The sequence below is a fragment of the Schistocerca piceifrons genome, chromosome 1 (genome assembly GCF_021461385.2).
Source record: "Schistocerca piceifrons isolate TAMUIC-IGC-003096 chromosome 1, iqSchPice1.1, whole genome shotgun sequence".
Classification (NCBI taxonomy): Eukaryota; Metazoa; Arthropoda; class Insecta; order Orthoptera; family Acrididae; genus Schistocerca; species Schistocerca piceifrons.
Window position 1 is genome coordinate 298,718,351 of NC_060138.1, and position 20,437 is coordinate 298,738,787.

Consider the following 20,437-nt stretch of genomic DNA (forward strand, 5'->3'; position numbering starts at 1 on the left):
TCCTGTAAATAAACAGCCAACCATGCCATACGACGTTACTTTTTATACGAAATTCAATCAAATCAGACGCCATTTTTAAATCTTACTATCTTTTCTCTTAAAAATAAAATGTACAGGCTGTAACAGGTAGTGAGTTTCATACAGTTTTGCAAAGACATATCCGTAAAAAAAGTGCACGCACAACTGCGTACTGCTTGAAAGAAATAATTCATTTCGTAGTCACTGTTTACATTTTTATATGTTCCTATATTACTCTCACACAGTGTGGGTATCAATCAGTAACTTCTGCAAACTTGAAAGGGAATGTCACCACACGTTCTGATGTTGTACCTTTCCTGGGCACGTGGAAATACTTCGTAGCCTGGTCGGTTGGTAGCTGATTCGATTGTTTGGATTCTCATACACATAATCATCAGGAGCCAACGGCCTTGCCGCAGTGGTAACACCGGTTCCCGTCAGATCACCGAAGTTAAGCGCTGTTGGGCTGGGCTAGCACTCGAATGGGTGACCATCCGGTCTGCCGAGCGCTGTTGGCAAGCGGGGTGCACTCAGCCCTTGTGAGGCAAACTGAGAAGCTACTTGATCGAGAAGTAGCGGTTCCGGTCTCGTAAACTGATGTACGGCCGGGAGAGCGGTGTGCTGACCACGTGCCCTTCCATATCCACATCCAGTGACGCCTATGGGCTGAGGATGACATGGCGGCCGGTCGGAGCCGTTGGGCCTTCCAAGGCCTGTTCGGACGAAGGGTTAATCGTCAGGAGGAAAACAGGCTGTCTCACACTCGATCAGTAGAAGTGCTGATTAGTTTATGTTTAATCCTGACGGAACAGAACTTGAGCAAACGTTGAATCACTTCATAAGGACCTACATCTGAGTGTGTGAGTCTACTCTTTACTTTATCAATTCTAGCAAACACATGACGTGTACTTTCAAGAACCTTGTGGATAAAATGAGTTTCTATAGCTTTGTGGGAATACTTTGTAGCTTTCACGTGATTCATCCTTTTCTTCAGTTCGATAACGATGAGGTCAATGTACATAGTGGTATGAGGTTCCTGGAAGAAATCTACAGGTAATTTCAGTATACTACCATATAACATTAGTGCTATTGTAGAACTGCTTTCGTTGCAGAAGGAGCAACAGAAGCAAAGTAATTTTGTGGGGAATACATTACTCCATTTAACGGTAGCATAGGCTGGTGTGGCGCTACTGTGAAACTTCATTCTATTTTACTTTATTTGGTTTCAGGCAGAGCTCACTTCACCAGATACAATTATTGAACATACGGATTCAGACAGTACAAAATACTTTTAAAGGAGATAAGAGTCAACGAAGTACACTAGTTTGCTGCGCCTTTACAATAGAAGCCACGAAATTTTAACATAACATCCAATTATATGCTTGAAACATTAGAGATATACTCAAATTTTAAACCTCTCTTTTACAAAGACCGTAAAATGGCAAATACATGTGGCAATGGACCTATTCAGGGAACTAAGAATTACCCCCGTGAAAAAAATAGTGCTGAATTTTTAAAAATATTGGACAGTGTAATTCTTCTTTGATGATGGAAGTTATTATATTCAATGAATATATGATCGATGTCTTCATCAGTGTGACAAGAAACACAGAAATTAATTTTAACAAAATGTCTCGCTTTATAGGTATTCTTGTGCCTGCTTTTAGTCTGTTTAGAGTAACAATTTCCCTTCTCCTGAGTGCTAAGCTGAGAAACCAAGATTGACATGAAATGGTCTGTGTCCAGTAACTCTATCCATTCGATTTTTGCCGGCCGCTGTGGCCGAGTGGTTTTAGGCGCTTCAGTCTGGAACCGCACTGCTGCTACGGTCGCAGGTTCGAATCCCGCCTCGGGCGTGGATGTGTGTGATGTCCTTAGGTTAGTTAGGTTTAAGTAGTTCTAAGTCTAGGGGACTGATGACCTCAGATGTTAAGTCCCATAGTGCTTAGACCCATTTGAACCATTCGATTTTTGCTTGGTTGGCGAGTCTAGTATGAAAATCACTGTGTGGTAGAGGTATGTCGATATAAGTAAATGCTACACAATTTTCGCCAGTTGATGTGCACTTTCGTTACCCCTAATTCCAACATGTCGCGGTATCCACTGAAGATGAATACGTTGACGCAGCTCCTTAGCTCTATTGAGACTTCGCAGTATATGTTCGCCAAAGGATTAACACTTTTACTGTCGGCTGACCTCGTAAGAGACTGTAGGGCATTCGTCAAGTCAGTACATCCTAGGATATTGTCTGCTTGTAAGTCGACTATGTAAGGAATAGCTTGATGAATGGCGTACAACTCCGCGGTGAATATCGACGCTTCGCTTGACAACGGGGAAAACTGTCTACGCCTTTTTTATCATAAAAAATGCGGCTCTCGCTGAGACATACAATTTGCAACCGTCAGTGGAACGTTCGATACTTCCATTTGTGTACTGGTGGCATGTAGTTGTTCTAGTCAGTTTACAGACAAAATTCTTTGCTAAGGCTCGAAGTATGCTCGACTAAAATTTGGTTTCTTGAACTATTATTACCAGTTGTGATGTTCCACATATGGTAACCAGGAATTAAAAAAGGCTGTCGCCACTGTCTCTGCTTCATTGTTTCTTAGGGGAACAACTTCTGCCCAACTGTTGAATCAACTATGCAAGTGAAACAGTAAATAAACCCACTGGGGGTGGGAGACAACCCGCCAAGTCACTAAGTGTACCACTTGAAAACTTTCATCTTCAATGGGTAATTTTCCAATAGATGACCTAATAAGTCTTGTAATTTACGCTTCAGACACACTTAGTCTGTTACTGCACATCCGTCTTCAAGTTTGGGCAGAAAAATTTCGAAGAGACAGGCTTTACTAAATATCTCACTCTTGGATGAGCTATGTTGTGTGTGATCTTGAATTGTTGGGTAATAAAAGACACGACAGGTCACTTTATTTGCTGTGCCAGGCACATGAAACAAATCAACTGTGAACTGAGAGATGTTCTGGAGACAACAGAGCTGCATTGGTGCAGCCTTCTCATTCTTCTGTTTCAGTGCATTAGTCAATGAGGTATGACAGAAAATGTTCCTCCTTCAAATAGATATTTTAAATATTCGATCGATAAATAAATAATGAGAGTTCTTTGCCGTGAGCAGTTCTTCTGAGAAAGGAAAAACTTTTGGAAAGAAACCATAGGCTTCCAAATTCCATGTTTCTGTTGTGGGGTTGTTCTTGTGGCGTAGCATGATGGATCCACAAACAGTGCAAGTCTGTACTCCACACTTGGCATAGTTAGAAGTGCAAGTCGAGCCGTATCTTCGAAGGTCTATCTTCGAAAATAGTTTCTATCCCGAAGGATTAAGCTAACAACATCATTTCCTGGAATTGGATAGCAGAGAGTGCGGTCATTAGGCGGCGGTAATCCCTACAAAGACACCAACGGTCATCGAGATTTGTAACCATTTGTAGTTAACTAGTGCACTGCGATTTAAAGGTGTCAATAATGTTATGGTTTAACATGTACTGGAATTCTCGCTTTGCAGTGTACAGTTTGTGTGAGTCAAATATATGAGATCTGAAGAAAACTGGAGTACCACTAGATACTGAGATGAACGTTTAACCTTATGTCAGATCTCTTTTTGACATCACACAGGGTTTCGTTAACCAGCATTTGTAATTTACTAGTGCACTGCAATTTAGAATGTTCAATAACTTTGTGGTTTATCATGTAGAGGAATTCATGCTATGCGATGTACTGCCTCTGTGATTCAAATCCATGAGGCCGGAAGAAGTCTGGAGGGCCACTAGATATGAGAGGAATGCATGATATCATGTTAAACTCTTTTGAAACGACACAGGGTTTCGTAAATCGAAACAGTTTGTTACAATTTCGGAAACATTACAGAACATATGAAAAGAATTAATTCAGTTGCTTCACTCTCAATTGAACAGTTGTTATCAATTAATCTTTCGTTTTTTATACCAATCAAAACGATGCGAAAATTGGGGCCTAATATGCGTTTTGAATTGTCTGCTACAATGAATGGTAGTAGTATGGCTATATATGTTCTGGCACACTTTATTTACATTCGTATCATCATGTGACCCAGGTAACTAACCTCGCTGTGATGTCATAAGTGACAGCCCCTTAAAAATGCTAACACAAGCCAAGCCTCTTTTTCTATTCTGTCACGACAATGATGGACGGCGAGAAATTATAGGTAGGAAATTTATATATTAAAGATGGCAGTGGTGGTAAATATATAAATTAATGATGACTGTGGCGATAAATTTAAATATTGGGAGTAGAATAACACATTAAATTGGTTAGGGGCTGAAGGACGTGTGGAATACCAAATGCTGAATGCTGAACAGCACATCCCTCAACCCTGGGTGTTACCTCGTGAAGTCAGTTACCTTGAATGTGTGATGTCACTACGATAAATTGAAGCAGGAAATTAAAAAAAAAGAAATTAAAGATGGTGGTGGGGAAAATTGTGCTCCAACAAAAAAAAAAAAAAAAAAAAAAGAGAGAGAGAGAGAGAAAACTATCAGCTTGTCCCAGAAATGAAAGAAATACAAATATCACAAACTGATTTATATTTTTGTGGTGGCAAATGAAATTAATCACAGAACATACATGTTTTCTAGCTTCTAACATGACATGAATGTCAGCTACTGGATATTAAATAGTATGCTGATACCAGGTGGAGGTGGATGTCGGCTACTGGATTTTATATTGTATTATAACACCAGTTGGATATCATTTACTAGAGTTGAAATAGTATTCTATAACCATAAGCTGACAGTCTGTATGTGTAGTAGATGCCAGCTACTGTGTCTGAAATAGTATTGAACTCGTATCACCAGAAGCTGACAGTGTGTATGTGCAGTGGGAGCTAGATACTGGATTTTAAGTCTATAAGATCACATAAATTTATTTTCAAATGAAGAATTTGTTATGTTACATCATAGTGAAGTATCGAGGGGCGAGACAGAAAGTTTAAGCCGTAAATGAAGAGGCAATGAAATCCTACAGATGTAATACTCTCCTAGCAACATCTCTGATGTGAGCTTTGTGTACTGTGCATGCCACCAACATTGCTCCCTGCTGCCGTTGGATAAGCAGCTGCCAGCAGCAAGTCGTATACTCTTAGCTCACATACTTGTTACATAGTTTAATTCTTAATTTCTTTGCATGTTTTTGGTACTTGCATTGTTTAATTCATAAATTTCAGCCGTATAGTATTTGAGAGTTGTAGCATCGCGTTTTAGTACCTGAATAGTGTAAAATCATGTAGTCTCCTTCCGCCGACGAGCAGTGTGTCAGCAGTGCGCAAGTAGCAGCATTACTGCATATACTAGGCAATCTTGTATTTTAATAACCGTTTAAATTTTGTGTCGAATTGTTTGTGCTCTCTGTAGATTAGTTCAGACGTTCTTTGCACAACAGTTTTTAGCGTGGATAGGGACTGCAACTGCTGTGTTCGGATGCAGGCTGAGTTGGCATCCCTTTGCTCCCAGCTTCAGGCAGTGTTGGCTTCGGTCACACAACTTGAGGCTGTTGCCAATGGGCATTACTGTGGGGGTCCGGATGGGGATTTGTCGGGGACGGCCAGCTCGTGCCACGCATCCCCCGATCGGACTACGACTGTGGCTGCCCGGGATACTGACCACGTTGAGGCTGATCCCTCACCTGTGGTAGAGTGGGAGGTCGTCTCGAGGTGTGGCAGGGGGCGAAAGACATTCCGGAGGACTGAACGGAAGGCCTCTCCAGTTTGTCTGACGAACCGGTTTCAGGCTCTGTCTCCAGCTGATACTGATCTTCGGCCGGACATGGCTGCTTGTCCTCTTCCAGAGGTTGCGCCTCAGTCTGCAAGATCCGGGCGGTCGCAGAGGGTGAGCTTACTGGTAATTGGGAGCTCCAACGTCAGGCGCGTAATGGGGCCCCTTAGGGATATGGCAGCAAGAGAGGGGAAGAAAACCGATGTGCACTCCGTGTGCATACCGGGGGGGGGGGGGGGGGGTCATTCCAGATGTGGAAAGGGTCCTTCCGGATGCCGTGAAGGGTACAGGGTGCACCCATCTGCAGGTGGTCGCTCATGTCGGCACCAATTATGTGTGTCGCTATGGATCGGAGGAAATCATCTCTGGCTTCCGGCGGCTATCTGATTTGGTGAAGACTGCCAGTCTCGCTAGCGGGATGAAAGCAGAGCTCACCATCTGCAGCATCGTCGACAGGACTGAGTGCGGACCTTTGGTACAGAGCCGAGTGGAGGGTCTGAATAAGAGGCTGAGACGGTTCTGCGACCGTGTGGGCTGCAGATTCCTCGACTTGCGCCGTAGGGTGGTGGGGTTTCGGGTTCCGCTAGATAGGTCAGGAGTCCACTACACGCAACAAGCGGCTACACGGGTAGGGTGGCGTGGACTGGGCGGTTTTTTAGGTTAGATGGCCTCGGGCAAGCACAGAAAGGGCAACAGCCTCAAAGGGTGCGGGGCAAAGTCAGGACATGCGGGGACCAAGCAGCAATCGGTATTGTAATTGTAAACTGTCGAAGCTGCATTGGTAAAGTACCGGAACTTCAAGCGCTGATAGAAAGCACCGAAGCTGAAATCTTTATAGGTACAGAAAGCTGGCTGAAGCCAGCGATAAATTCTGCCGAAATTTTTACAAAGGCACAGACGGTGTTTAGAAAGGATGGATTGCATGCAACCGGTGGTGGCGTGTTTGTCGCTGTTAGTAGTAGTTTATCCTGTAGTGAAGTAGAAGTGGATAGTTCCTGTGAATTATTATGGGTGGAGGTTACACTCAACAACCGAGCTAGGTTAATAATTGGCTCCTTTTACCGACCTCCCGACTCAGCAGCATTAGTGGCAGAACAACTGAGAGAAAATTTGGAATACATTTCACATAAATTTTCTCAGCATGTTATAGTCTTAGGTGGAGATTTCAATTTACCAGATATAGACTGGGACACTCAGATGTTTAGGACGGGTGGTAAGGACAGAGCATCGAGTGACATTATACTGAGTACACTATCCGAAAATTACCTCGAGCAATTAAACAGAGAACCGACTCGTGGAGATAACATCTTGGACCTAATGATAGCAAACAGATCCGAACTTTTCGACTCTGTAAGTGCAGAACAGGGAATCAGTGATCATAAGGCCGTTGCAGCATCCCTGAATATGGAAGTTGATAGGAATACAAAAAAAAGGGAGGAAGGTTTATCTGTTTAGCAAGAGTAATAGAAGGCAGATTTCTGACTACCTAACAGATCAAAACGAAAATTTCTGTTCCGACACTGACAATGTTGAGTGTTTATGGAAAAAGTTCAAGGCAATCGTAAAATGCGTTTTAGACAGGTACGTGCCGAGTAAAACTGTGAGGGACGGGAAAAACCCACCGTGGTTCAACAACAAAGTTAGGAAACTACTGCGAAAGCAAAGAGAGCTTCACTCCAAGTTTAAACGCAGCCAAAACCTTTCAGACAAACAGAAGCTAAACAATGTCAAAGTTAGCGTGAGGAGGGCTATGCGTGAAGCGTTCAGTGAATTCTAAAGTAAAATTCTATGTACCGACTTGACAGAAAATCCTAGGAAGTTCTGGTCTTACGTTAAATCAGTAAGTGGCTCTAAACAGCATATCCAGACACTCCGGGATGATGATGGCATTGAAACAGAGGATGACACGCGTAAAGCTGAAATACCCAACACCTTTTTCCAAAGCTGTTTCACAGAGGAAGACCGCACTGCAGTTCCTTCTCTAAATCCTCGCACAAACGAAAAAATGGCTGACATCGAAATAAGTGCCCAAGGAATAGAAAAGCAACTGGAATCACTCAACAGAGGAAAGTCCACTGGACCTGACGGGATACCAATTCGATTCTACACAGAGTACGCGAAAGAACTTGCCCCCCCTTCTAACAGCCGTGTACAGCAAGTCTCTAGAGGAACGGAAGGTTCCAAATGATTGGAAAAGAGCACAGGTAGTCCCAATCTTCAAGAAGGATCGTCGAGCAGATGCGCAAAATTATAGACCTATATCTCTGACGTCGATCTGTTGTAGAATTTTAGAACATGTTTTTTGCTCGAGTATCATGTCGTTTTCGGAAACCCAGAATATATTCTGTAGGAATCAACATGGATTCCGGAAACAGCGATCGCGTGATACCCAACTCGCTTTATTTGTTCATGATACCCAGAAAATATTAGATACAGGCTCCCAGGTAGATGCTATTTTCCTTGACTTCCGGAAGGCGTTCGATACAGTTCCGCACTGTCGCCTTATAAACAAAGTAAGAGCCTACGGAATATCAGACCAGCTGTGTGGCTGGATTGAAGAGTTTTTAGCAAACAGAACACAGCATGTTGTTATCAATGGAGACGCGTCTACAGACGTTAAAGTAACATCTGGCGTGCCACAGGGGAGTGTTATGGGACCATTGCTTTTCACAATGTATATAAATGACCTAGTAGATAGTGTCTGACGTTCCATGCGGCTTTTCGCGGATGATGCTGTAGCATACAGAGAAGTTGCAGCATTAGAAAATTGTAGCGAAATGCAGGAAGATCTGCAGCGGATAGGCACTTGGTGCAGGGAGTGGCAACTGACCCTTAACATAGACAAATGTAATGTATTGCGAATACATAGAAAGAAGGATCCTTTATTGTATGATTATATGATAGCGGAACAAACACTGGTAGCAGTTACTTCTGTAAAATATCTGGGAGTATGCGTGCGGAACGATTTGAAGTGGAATGATCATATAAAATTAATTGTTGGTAAGGCGGGTACCAGGTTGAGATTCATTGGGAGAGTCCTTAGAAAATGTAGTCCATCAACAAAGGAGGTGGCTTACAAAACACTCGTTCGACCTATACTTGAGTATTGCTCATCAGTGTGGGATCCGTACCAGATCGGGTTGACGGAGGAGATAGAGAAGATCCAAAGAAGAGCGGCGCGTTTCGTCACAGGGTTATTTAGTAACCGTGATAGCGTTACGGAGATGTTTAGCAAACTCAATGCTGTCCAGGTTTCGAGAGTGTGCGTTTCTGGATGAGGTATCGAATATATTGCTTCCCCCTATTTATACCTCCCGAGGAGATCACTAATGTAAAATTAGAGAGATTCGAGCGCGCACGGAGGCTTTCAGACAGTCGTTCTTCCGGCGAACCATACGCGACTGGAACAGAAAAGGGAGGTAATGACAGTGGCACGTAAAGTGCCCTCCACCACACTCCGTTGGGTGGCTTGCGGAGTATAAATGTAGATGTAGATGTAGATTGTACTAGAATTGTTTCGTGACATTTGTATAATGAACGTATCAAGAAATATCTTACGAATTATTGAATAACTAATTATTTGTAGATTATTCATCATGACACTTATACATTGTAGTAATCTAGTGAACAATTTGCATATTCTGTTTATGGTACTAGAACTTACACATGCTCAAGAGAAAGTTCGGAAACCGTGTTTTTAAGTGCCTGTAATACTGTTAGTTCTCGTGTGCATTTTATTTTTGATCTTTAACGCTGTTATTTGCAGCTTTCGTAATTGGTAGCAAGGAAAGTTTACTGTGATGGGTAGAAAACTGATGGGTCTCGCAGCTAATGCTATGCACATTGTAATGCGCAAATATAGAAGATATTGAAACTTACTGGCAGATTAAAACTGTCTGCCGGACCGAGACTCGAACTCGGGACCTTTGCCTTTCGCGGGCAAGTGCTCTACCACCGACCTACCCAAGCACGACTCATGCCCCGTCCTCACAGCTTTACTTCTGCCAGTACCTCGCCTCCTACCTTCCAAACTTAACAGAAGCTCTCCTGCGAACCTTGCAGAACTACGAGGTGCATTGAAGTTCTAAGGCCTCCGATTTTTTTTTCTAATTAACTACTCACCCGAAATCGATGAAACTGGCGTTACTTCTCGACGTAATCGCCCTGCAGACGTACACATTTTTCACAACGCTGACGCCATGATTCCATGGCAGCGGCGAAGGCTTCTTTAGGAGTCTGTTTTGACCACTGGAAAATCGCTGAGGCAATAGCAGCACGGCTGGTGAATGTGCGGCCACGGAGAGTGTCTTTCATTGTTGGAAAAAGCCAAAAGTCACTAGGAGCCAGGTCAGGTGAGTAGGGAGCATGAGGAATCACTTCAAAGTTGTTATCATGAAGAAACTGTTGCGTAACGCTAGCTCGATGTGCGGGTGCGTTGTTTTGGTGAAACAGCACACACGCAGCCCTTCCCGGACGTTTTTGTTGCAGTGCAGGAAGGAATTTGTTCTTCAAAACATTTTCGTAGGATGCACCTGTTACCGTAGTGCCCTTTGGAACGCAATGGGTAATGATTACGCCCTCGCTGTCCCAGAACATGGACACCTTCATTTTTTCAGCACTGGCGGTTACCCGAAATTTTTTTGGTGGCAGTGAATCCGTGTGCTTCCATTGAGCTGACTGGCGCTTTGTTTCTGGATTGAAAAATGGCATCCATGTCTCATCCATTGTCACAACCGACGAAAAGAAAGTCCCATTCACGCTGTTGTTGCGCGTCAACATTGCTTGGCAACATGCCACACGGGCAGCCATGTGGTCGTCCGTCAGCATTCGTGGCACCCACCTGGATGACACTTTTCGCATTTTCAGGTCGTCATGCAGGATTGTGTGCACAGAACCCACAGAAATGCCAACTCGGGAGGCGATCTGTTCAACAGTCATTCAGCGATCCCCAAAACAATTCTCTCCACTTTCTCGATCATGTAGTCAGACCGGTTTGTGCGAGCCCAAGGTTGTTTCGGTTTGTTGTCACACAATGTTCTGCCTTCATTAAACTGTCGCACCCACGAATGCACTTTCGACACATCCATAACTCCATCACCACATGTCTCTTTCAACTGTCGATGAATTTCAATTGGTTTCACACCATGCAAATGCAGAAAACGAATGATTGCACGCTGTTCAAGTAAGGTTCAAATGGCTCTGAGCACTATGGGACTTAACATCTGTGGTCATCAGTCCCCTAGAACTTAGAACTACTTAAACCTAACTAACCTAAGGACATCACACAACACCCAGCCATCACGAAGCAGAGAAAATCCCTGACCCCGCCGGCAATCGAACCCGGGAACCCGGGCGTGGGAAGCGAGAACGCTACCGCACGACCACGAGATGTGGGCATTCAAGTAAGGAAAATGTCGCCATTTTAAGTATTTAAAACAGTTCTCATTCTCGCCGCTGACAGTAAAATTCCATCTGCCGTACGGTGCTGCCATCTCTGGGATGTATTGACAATGAACGCGGGCTCATTTTAAAACAATGTGCATGTTTCTATCTCTTTCCAGTCCGGAGAAAATAAATCGGAGGCCTTAGAACTTGAAAGCACCTCGTAGCACTCCTGAAAGAAAGGATATTGCGGAGACATGGCTTAGCCACAGCCTAGGGGATGTTTCCAGAATGAGATTTTCACTCTGCAGCGGAGTGTGCGCTGATATGAAACTTTCTGGCAGATTAAAACTGTGTACTATGCATTTTGCAGGTTTCAAATTGTCCTGGCTTGTGTGAGAAAAGCATACATACATTTTTGTTGAGTCAGTGATACATGATGTGAATGGAGATTTTGGAAGTATTTGCTCTCTGACTACTTGAAAAGATGGGTAATTAAGTGTGATGGGCACTATTAGAAGTCAATAGTTTGTTGCTGGTGTCATCTGTGTGTGTGTGTCATGAAGAGATTCTCCATACAGACATATCTGTGTAGTTAAACTATTTTTCACGGTCACCCAAGCACCAACTTTCGACTGTTTTGGAAGGTCACCGTCCAAGAGACACACGAAAATAACATTCTTTTAGGACTTATGGTAGGATAATGAACAAGAAAACAAATTTTCTTGCACAAAATCTTTATTAAATTTTGCTTTAGACACTGAAAACATCTCTTCCTTTATTTTTGTTTTATGTGGCATTAATAAAATTCATTGTAAATTTTAACTTATAGATAAATCTATGTCCAAAGCATCTAATTCTTTCCCCAACCAGTAATCTGACAAATACAAGAATACTATGTTCTCGCTTTTTGATACATATTTATTTTTTTCGTAAAAACTATCCATTCTATGGCCTTAAGAATTACTTCTGTCCCTTCTTTTAGTTATTCTACTCAAGGACATTTATGGTTTTTAATTCTGACTTTTATTTCCTGCGTAGTAACATTCCCAAAGCGTTCCATGTCTTCCTTTGCACCTCATTAACGTGGAATTTGGCGGACTCCTAAGAGTAACTACTTGGTTCATTACCTATCTTTTCACTTCAATACTTTCGAAATCTCCAAGCTTATTACATATCGCCTGCCCAGCAAAAATGCGTGTGTGCTTTTCTCAGAGAGTCCAGGATAAGTTGAGGCTTGCAAAATGTATAGTACCCTAATACTTTAAATATACGTGTGTGCCATGTTACACCTAGCCAATTCAGATACATTCGCTGAATCGTGAGCTATTTAACGGAATGATATGCTTACATAAAAATTAAGAACTATTTCGTGAAGCTGCATGGCATTACTATAATAAACAATGGAACGCTGTTCAAACATCTAATAAATCGTCTGAAATACTTTTAATCATGACATAAAATTCAGTTGCTTTTGAACACGACTGTTTGCCAGTGGTGCAGTTGCGAGGTGCCGGGGCTAGCAGTGTATTTAACACTAAATTCTTCTAGAATCTTCATATGGAAATGATGCTCTAAGGCCCCCCCCCCCCTTTTCTAACTCCGACTTTTGTTGTTGCACATGGATTAAGAAGAAAGGCGAACTGACTGTAATGGACCCTGCAAGTGGAGTAGAAACGAGGTTGGCACCTGCAATAATTTAATTTGATAGAAATTAATTTGATAAGGGAAAGTTTCATTACTGTAGTGAGAAATGAAAGGGTTGCTCTACCGATCAACAGAATGAAAGTTTGGTCCAAAACAACAATTTGATTTATTATGACTAAATTCAAAATAATAAACAAAACAATGAAACATTTACAATATGTCAAATAGGATACTCAAATAAATGCTGTGAAGGTGAAGTTGTCCATAAACTAGATTGTGACATGACTAAGTGGTATGTGGAGCCAATTCCTTGCAACTCAAATCTTAAGAGAAACACCCAGCCAACCCAACATTAATTGCTGCTACTGTAGTGAGAACTCAGACAATGAACACCCAAGACAGAACCACATTAGAAAAGATGGGATCAGGCGCGCTCTGCTGAGATCTGATTGTCACATAGCAAAATTTGCTAATCTGCGGTGCTGCGGACATACATTACCAAGCTGTCTTCTTAACTGCAAGGACACGATCTGGCATACCAGAGGCGATTGGCTGGTTGCTTCGACGTCCCATTGTGGTGATGATAATGTCGCGAGTACAGCCCGAAAAAAATTATCCTGGTCTGGTTGTTCCAGACTAAAGACTTCCTAGCAACACAAATGCGCCTCTGAGGGAAACGAAGAAGGCTCGCTACACAATCACTGATTGTACAGTGATTGATTTTTACAATCAAAGTCACACAGTAGCTCCGATACAGTCAACTTTAGCCAAAACTGTTCAAGACAGACAACAAAGGCCGCTTGTATGCAGAACGCTCAATTGCCAACTGTACTCAGAAAGTTATGTTGAAGTCAAAACTTTAGCAACTTCTCAAAAAGTTACAATTAAATGAAAGCATATTAGACAGCCAACGGTAGGCAGGCTGTCCAGAGCAGCGAGAGCTCAGTCTTGTAACCTACTCCGACCGAAAGTTGAGAGCCGACTCTCTCAAGAGCACCTGTACAAGCCAAACACAGAACATTCACGCACCCACGGCAGTGGCCGTGGTTAAAACGTGCCAATCAGCAACTCGAAAACTGGCGGAAAATTCCACTCTATTGCCGAAGCACTACTATTCCACCAATGGAGATACTTGGCGCCTATTTCTGCGCCGATTTTGCTACGTCACAGAGATATCCCCTCAGCAAGGAAATCACAGTTATGATTTTGCAGAAAACGCGGGAATTTGGCCGCCAAGACTGCCTGGGAACACAAGTCATTCCCACGCCTCGCTGGAAGTCCATCAGAAAGTGTTTTTACTAAGTTTCTGCGAAGTAACGGAATCTCTAGCCCCAGCCGCTCCTTCAGGCCCCTGTGGGCGTGTCGCCCCCACTCTTATGACAATGTCGGCGTCTGGAAAGCATCCCCTCGACTCCCTCACACCCGCCGGCATAGCCCTTTCAAGATCAGCAGAACCCTTGTGTCACCGGACCACCCGCGTGATGAGAGACGCTGCGTGGGAAGTCCGCATGTGAACAATTAGCAACTTTTCCCCACATGCAATTAGAGAGGAAAATATTCATATCTTTTGAGTTCTCAATACTAGCCTTGTAATGACAATACTCGGTCATATTTCCCCAAATCGAATTACTCAGAGTAAGATATAAATATGAGAGGGGGCAAGTCACTGTGTGCATCTGAAGGCATGCCACCTCTCCCAGTGAGGGCAGCCAGTATATCTTACACATGCATTATATTTTGCACCTGTCTCATCAGCTCTTTCGTTTAAAAGACACCGTGCGTGTGCCTCATTGAGTCTTCTGCAAGTGCTGTATTCTTTTCCTGCATAGTACCTTATTTCGTTTGCAAATCCGTGACGTTTCGTTTAGAAATTCAAACAATAGCTATTTTCAGTTTATAACCCATGTAGCGTTAGCTACAAGACGCATCAGTTTCTTTTCCTTCACAGCAAATTTTCGCCCATGCCACTTACGAGAGCTATTTTAATTAAACACAGAAAATCCAATGCACACAAGCTCTAACAGCGGCACAGATACCTAAAAACACAGGTTCTAGTACTTTCTCTGGAATACAGTGTAAGTCTTGTAAGTTGGCTTCTACATACACCAACTCAAATATTTTAGAATAAAGTTACCAGACCGAAGATTGTGATATCAGGTTGGTGTTGCGAGCAACGCAACAGAGGATGTGGACCGATTGGATTTTAGTAGATGTAATTTGCATATTGCGATTTGTTAGTCACTGTACGCTGTATGATTGATAAAAAAAGTCGGATTTCTTTTCTCAATGAACGTAGATTCCGCATATACGAGAATGTATATTATAAATTAGTACTGAAAAGACGACAATGGTGGATCGGTGCCACATCGAAATGTTGCGTCTTCCCTGCTGTAAACGCTGAAAATAAGACTCGTAACTCCATGAATTATGAAGTTAAACATGTGGGTTGGAGGATTAATAATAAAACAGCAATTAGGTAACTCAAGATACGTTAATATATTGTGAAATCACTACAAGAAAAGCCCAGGATGCTTACATTATGGAGATTGAAAGCAGAAAGATAAGTGTGAACATCAAGCCTTTTCCTAGCTACTCTAAAAATAATTTCAATGCTGCGCCTTCTTTTATTAGAGACATAACAACAATATGAACACCGGCTCTTTGATCACAAATAATTACACAAATTTTTTTACACAAAATATAGCTTTTTAGAAAGATGTATTACAGTTCCAATGAGCGTAAACAGATTGTACGTATTGTTCACTACATTACTGCAATGTATGTGTGTTATGATGAAAATCAACAAATAGGTAGTTATTCTATGATTCGTAAGATATTTCTCGATATGTTCATTATAAAAAGGTCAAATCCTAGAAAACCGTTGGTGGCGTGCACAGTTCATAAAGCTCTCATGATAGGTTTTCCGGACATTATTACGTCTGCACGATTTCATTGCCTCTTCATTTATAGCTTAAACACTCCATCTCTCCCCTCACTAGTCCATCATCACATAACAACACATTCTTCATCTGACAGTAAATGTAAGATATCTTATAGGCTCAAAAACCGGTAGCTAACTCCCACTGCACATACACAGAGTCAGCTTCTAGTGACACAATAGAATTTCAGATCCTTTACTACACAGACAAACAGTTAGTTTCTGGTGATACAATACTGTTTAAAATCTAGTAGCTGACTGGTTGATTGATTTGGAGGAGGAGACCAAACAGCGAGATCATCGGTCCCATCGAATTGGCGAAGAATGGTGAAGGAAGTCGACTGTGCGCTTTCAAAGGAACCATCTCGACATTTGCCTGAAGCAATTTAGAGAAATCACAGAAAACCTAAATCAAGGTGGCCGGATGCAGGTTTGAACCGTCGTCCTGCAGAATGCGAGTCCAGTGTGATAACCACTGCGTCACCTCGCTCGGTATCTAGTAGCTGACATCCATGTGGTGTTAGAATACTATTTGAGATCCAGCAGCCGACACTCATCTGGTATTAGAATAATATTTAAAATCTACAGTGTGGGGCAAATTAAAGTGACCACAAGAAAAGGTCCGGATGGGGTACTGGTCTGCATGATGGACGTGATATGCAGGTTGATTTGGTAGGAGACTGAAGCATTTTCTGGTGAACTGCAGACACATTTACAGGTGTGTGGGCACGTTTCGGAATTTTTAGACTTTTTCAAAACAGATACTGTATGACATGGGACTCTTTGCTGGCACTTTGCCACCATTAAACTTCTCAAAGAGTAACTGACCACATCATTTCCAGGACTCTGTTGTCACGTAACTTTCCACAACGAACACCCGCTGCTCCCTTTTGCACAGATCCATTCACAGTACACAGCCTGCACCATGCTCTGAACCGGTGTGGATTACGTGGATGGCTTACACGTGGCGTTAGGAGCTGAAAAGTTTGTGGGACAAAAGTTGCATGGGACATCGGTGGCCACAATCTGACGTTGGTTTTTTGTTGCTAAGTGGGGTCACTTTGTAACACTTATATCGATTAGAAGTAGGTTTATATTACGTAACTTTTTATCTGTAATTATAAAGTGTTTATTCTTTGTTAGTTAAGGTCATTGATTTGTGACAGGAAATTTAAAGTATGTAATGTATATATATAGAAAAAGCTAAGTGATATTTTAGAACAGTGAAATCTTACAATATATTTATATTTATAAGAAAATCAGTATTTATTGGAAGCTGGTTCATACTTAGGGCACTTTTATTGTAAAATGTAAGCGATGTAGGGAAGTCCCTCCACAACGGAAGTGGCTTGGCGCGATGTAAAAGGTAGTTTTGGCGGTCGAACTGAGCGGCTCCTTGGTGTGATCGGTACACAGTCAGTGGATAGCCGTTGTACGCATCTACGGTGCCAAGAGAGGCAATTGGAAGCCGATTTGCAAGGAATTTTACCTCGGATGTGAATTTGGCTGTTGGTTGGTACTCTTGGCAATAAGGAATGACTCTAACACGTTACAAATCCGTCACCAAGAAGAAATTTTATAGAGCATTCAAACATCAAGAGCAGTGAGTACAGTTATCCGCCATGTTACTTGCCACCACAAGTTCGCCACTGCTACACCAACTTCATACATACAGATATGTATCAGAGCATGGATCAGTTGATTTGTGTGAGTGATTTAATAATAATTCAAATGCTGTAAATCTGTGTTTGGAACCATATTTTCTTTTCTGATCATGAACCTATGCAGGGTCCTCTCCTAAGTGTCTATAAAACCGAGTATCCTATTTCAAATTAACTAGTGATGTACTTATGTTTGTCAAATGTGCAGGAATTAGCAAAAGTTGAAGTTAAAACTACAAAAGTGAAGTTAGTTAGAATTTTGCTGACGTACGCTCAGTTTAGTGCAAAGTATCATTTTGCAAAAATACAGGACCAGATTGTGTAAATATTACTGTCTAAAACACCTTCTTAACAGGTGATGCAAAAGGCAAATAAGTTAAACTCATTTGACACATAATTTAATCTCGATTACTATCATGAGTGATTTTTTTAAGTTAACTGAACTAAGTGTTGAATAATTTGTCTTGAAAAGTAAGATATAAACTATTCCAAGTGAAGTTAAGAATTAACTTTGGTTGAATTAGCCTTAGCTACTGCAACAGTTATAGAACTTGACTAGTGGCGCCATAATAGTTTATGTCCCCCCCCCCCCCCCCATCGTATTCTTCACATATTAGAAAGATAATTGGAATATTATTGCTGGTAAGTATATCTGATATATTTCTATAAATGGGAGTGTAAACAGTGTAACTGTGGTATTATTTATTTTTATTTGTGGTATTTACATGTCAGTTAAGACATAAGCCCCTCATGTTCAATTTTAGTTCTGCACTTCTTGCAGTAACAATTCAGTACTTGTTCAAGTAATGATCTTGAGTGTAGTAGTTAGTAATATGAGTTTTGAACATGTTAACATGTTTTCTTTCTATGATTAATGGTTTGTGCATTATTGGTAACTACTACTATTCACAGCTCAGAGAGCCCTGTGTCCGTTTATATCCTGTATACTATTCAAAGAGAATACTTCAATAACGAAATTAAGTTTTCTTAAAGATATATTTCCAAGTTAATGTGCCTCATTGGGCTGGCGACCGTTCATTTATTGCGTTCGTATATGAGTTTTACTACTTTCATTAACCCCAAAGTTAAAGCCTGTTTAGTTTTTTCCGTTAATTGCAATATATTCAAAATTAGTCCAATACCTTTATCCGTTAGGCAAACAAGCGGTCAAAATTTCCCAAATCCTCTCGGAGGGTAACATTAGCTTGTGTTACAGCAGGTTAGTGTTATACATGGCTTTTCCCGTGACGGGACTTAAGGCTAGGTTGTTAGGGAAGAGTGACGTATAACAAGCTAATGTTATAGCTCCAGAGATATTAAGGTTAACTTCGTTTTTTTAAAGGAGATGCTATAGTTTGGTACTTATTTTCCGATAGCAGCTATCGAGACAAATCCAATGTTGTGTAACAGTAAGGTCTTTGAAGGTCAACGAAGGTCACAAAAGTGGCAGGAACGTCTATTTACAGGTGTTAGAAGTGACGACCATTAGTATTAATGCAGTGCTGAAATCTTCTTATCATGGATTGAGTGGTATTTCTTATCACATCGGCACTTATCGTATCACATGCTCTGAGTATTCTTTCCCGCATATCTTCAGGTGTAGGTGGAACGTCTTTATAAACAATGTCTTTTACGAATCCCCACAAGAAAAAATCCAGAGGCGTCTAGTCTGGCGAACGCGCCGGCCACGACACATTTCCTCCGCGTCCAGTCCAACGATTTGGGAATTGTCTCTGCAATTCATTTCCAGCCATCAGCGAAAAATATGCCGGACACGTAGGAACAAGGAACAGAATGTGTTATTGACACATTGTGTTGATACCACATTCTGTTCCTTGTTCCTAAAGGTATTTCTTCCAATAACAGACCTAACGTTACTTGCAGGAATGTGGTGTACTTCCTACCATTAAGATTTCTTTCCATGAAATAGTGGCCTATAATTCTGTCCTCCAGAATGCCACACCATACATTTACCGGCTACAAGTTTTTGGGTGCAACTTGCCTGAGTCAACAAAGATTTTCAGTTGCCCAGTAATGTATGTTAAGCAAATTGACATTCCATGGTTCGTGAGTGTAGCCTCGTCAGTAAATAAAATAATATTAATAATTCGTCATCCCTCTGAATCTGAAGTTGAGCCCATCGGCAGAATTCAATGCGACACATACAATCCGTACCAAGTAATTCTTGGTGGTGACTGATATAGTAAGGATATTTATGGCGATGCAGAACACGAACAACACTACTCTGGAAAATGCCAGATTCTCTTGCGATTTGACGCGAACTAGCACAAAGATCTCGAACAGCAGTGGCAACAGTACCACTTTCCGTTTCCTCCTTACAAGGGAACCTCCCCATCGCACCCCCCTCAGATTTAGTTATCAGTTGGCACAGTGGATAGGCGTTCAAAAACTGAAAACAGATCAATTGAGAAAACAGGAAGAAGTTGTGGGGAACTGTGAAAAAATAAGCAAAATATACAAACTGAGTAGTTAATAGGAATATAGGCAATGTCAAAGACACCCAGAACGCAGAAGCGCCGTGGTCTTGTGGTAACGTGAGCAGCTGCGGAACGAAAGGTCCTTGGTTCAAATCTTCATTCGAATGAAAACTTTAATTTTTTATTTTCAGTTTATGTGACAAACTCTTATGTTTTCATCACTTTTTTGGGAGTGATTACCACATCCACAAGAAAACCTAAATCGGGCAAGGTAGAAGAATCTTTTTACCCCTTCGCCAAGTGTACAAGTTAGGTGGGTCAACAACATATTCCTGTCATGTGACGCACATGCCGTCACCAGTGTCGTATAGAATATATCAGATGTGTTTTCCTGTGGAGAAATCAGTTGACCTATGACCTTGCGATCAAATGTTTTCGATTCCCATTGGAGAGGCACGTCCTTTCGTCTACTAATCGTATGGTTTTGCGATGCGGTCGCAAAACACAGACACTAAACTTATTACAGTGAACAAAGACGTCAATGAACGAACGGACAGATAATAACTATGCAAAAATAAAGAAAATAAA

The 20,437-nt window shown here is 41.8% G+C and overlaps 1 pseudogene; it reads left to right on the forward strand.

Annotated features, from left to right (window-relative positions):
* The first annotated feature begins 418 nt into the window (after nt 1-418).
* LOC124722308 lies at nt 419-536 on the forward strand (annotated as a pseudogene).
* Nucleotides 537-20,437: the final 19,901 nt, after the last annotated feature.